Raw genomic sequence first — 2,522 nt, 5'->3', positions numbered from 1 at the left:
CATCTGTAAAATGGGAACGAGGACGGCGCTGAAGCCCCACAGGGTTGAAGGGAGGACTCAGTGGGCGTAAATACGCATCCAGCTCTGGTCCAGGCCCTGAGAAAGGGCTCAATGAGTAGTCACGGCGGTATGTGTGCCAGGCCTGGTGCTGGCTGTGCCCACATGAGCTCACGGAATTGTTACAACAGTCCCCGGTGCGAACGATGTTATCCCCTTTTAGAAATACGAGATCAGGCTCAAAGAAGTTGAGTTACTCGGCCAAACTCTACTATTATGAGTTTCTTTATTCATTCGTGGTTCCACCCAATATTTCGTGAGCGGTGCTGCGCATCGTGCACCGTGCTAGGCTGCCATGGGGGGCAGGGCAGGTGTGCTCACTACCCTCGGGCGCTTTCAGTCCAGCAGGGGACAGACATTCCACACCTTCACACCAGGAACTGAAATCACATGACAGTGTTGCGAGTTCATCTCACCTGGACTGGGGGTGGTGAGCCAGGACTTCCTTCAGCATGTGGCCTTGGCAGTGAGATTTGCTGAACGAAGAGAGGTTAAGAAGTAAGGGAAGGGTCTATGGCCATGCCGCCTTGAATAAGCCCGATCCTATCTGATCTTGGAAGCTAAGCAGGGTTGGGCCTGGTTACCACTTGGATGGGAGACCACCTAGGAAGACCAGGTGCTGTAGGCTTTAAAAAACAAAAAGAAGTGAGAGAGGAAAGCAGCCCAGGCAGAGGAAGCAGCACGTGCAAAGGCACCGGGTTGAGTCAGCGCTTACCACACTCATTTGTGTGAATAAGACAAACTTGAAGGAATGGAGTAAACAGTGAAACATGGGAGGTCAAGGCTGGAGAGGTTGGCTGAAGGGCTTGCAGGCCACTGAGAGGAGGTGGCCTTTCAAGCCCAGAGTGGCCCAATCCTGTGGCTCAGGGCAGTGCCAAGACAATCTCTAGGTAAAGGCCCTCAGTCCAGGGCTTGCCTCAGCTGCCAGCAGCCTGGCTGGTATCCGACAGTGCACTGTTCTCTGCGATTGGCCCAAGGTACTTGCCTCTCTCGTCCCTTGCTGTGAGTGGCTTCAGCTATAGCAGCCCAGGAAGTGTCCTCAATCTGGGCATGTGCGCGAGTGTCTGGCTCAGAGATGGCCACTGCCTGTTATGGACAAATAGCTCTAGAATTGCTAAAGGAGCTCGTTTCCCTCCGGTACAGGGAGCGTGGCATGCACCTGAGCTTGCTGAGGTGGGGATCAGCAGAATCTCTGTCCTCACAGACTAGGTGCTCCTGTCTACATGAGATCGTGGTGGGGGATACCCAGCTCAACGCAGGGTGCCTGTATCAGGGCTGCTTGCACACTCTATAAATTAGAGCTTCATCCTTACTGATTTTTAAATAGCTCTGTTGAGACATAATTTACACACCATGAAATTTACCCATTTTAGGTGTACAAAGGAATTCAACTCAACAACGAAAAAAACAACAAATTACTTACCTACTACGCATGACAAAGCTAACACTCAAAAACCTTATGGTAAGTGAAAGAAGCCTGATGCAAAAAAACACATGTGGAGCGATTTTATTTATATGGAATTTCTAGAAAACATTATTTCCTTATTTTGGAATATCTGATATGGAAAAATTCAATTAAATTTAAAATTCATTCTTTTTTTGTCCCAAAACCTTTTTTTTGTACATTTGTCTATAATAGAAAATGATATGCAATGGGGTCTTTAAAACAGTTTTAATTATTACACCTTTTTAAATAACTCTAAACATTGGTTAAAAGTTTTTTTTAAATCATCTTATGTAAACAAAATTTTTTTTTTTTTTTTTTTTGGCAGCGATTATTAAGATCTTGAAGAAATCCTCTTTAAAATGTCTCTACCGGTGGTAGATGTTGCAAATGCCTTGTCCCAGATCGCCTTGGCCCCCAGTTCACCTGCAGCGCTGGCAAACAAGTTCTGGACAGCTGGCCGCACCCTCCCCCTGCCCCGCACGGCAAGCACCCGAGTTTCTCTTGTTTTCTGCTTGGGAACTTTTTTTGGCGTGTGGAAGATTGCTTCACTTATACCCTCGTGCAACTTGCAAGTGAGAAGATGGGCTCGTCCTTCTGTGGAGGGGGGGTGGTGGGAGGTGGAAGATGGAGTGGCGAGGGTTGGGAGATAAATACCCCTGATTCCCTACCCTCCACAGGGGCAATGCCGTATGTAGGATCACGTCATCTGCAAATAGAGATGGTTTTAGTTCTTCTTTTCCAATTTATGTCCTTTTCCAATTTATGTCCTTTTTATTTCTTTTTCTTGCCTCCTTGCTCTGGCCAGCACCGTGTTGAATGGCAGTGAAGGCAGGCGTCTTTGTCTTGTTCTTGGTCATAGAAAGCAAGCTTTCAGTGTTTCACCGTTGAGTGCGACATTAGCTGATGGTGTTTCTTAAATATTGTTTACCATGTTGAGAAGGTTACCTTCTATTTCTAGATTTCTGAGTTGTTGTTTTTTTTTTTAATCATGAAAGGGGGTTGGATTTTGTCAATCGCC

The 2,522-nt window shown here is 46.7% G+C and overlaps 1 pseudogene; it reads left to right on the top strand.

Moving 5' to 3' along the window:
* The first annotated feature begins 566 nt into the window (after positions 1-566).
* On the top strand, positions 567-685 carry LOC118611618 (annotated as a pseudogene).
* Positions 686-2,522: the final 1,837 nt, after the last annotated feature.

The sequence above is a fragment of the Rousettus aegyptiacus genome, unplaced genomic scaffold (assembly GCF_014176215.1).
Source record: "Rousettus aegyptiacus isolate mRouAeg1 unplaced genomic scaffold, mRouAeg1.p scaffold_m13_p_14, whole genome shotgun sequence".
NCBI lineage: Eukaryota > Metazoa > Chordata > Mammalia > Chiroptera > Pteropodidae > Rousettus > Rousettus aegyptiacus.
The sequence above is the reverse complement of the archived record's forward strand: the minus strand, read 5'-3'. Positions and strand labels throughout refer to the sequence as shown.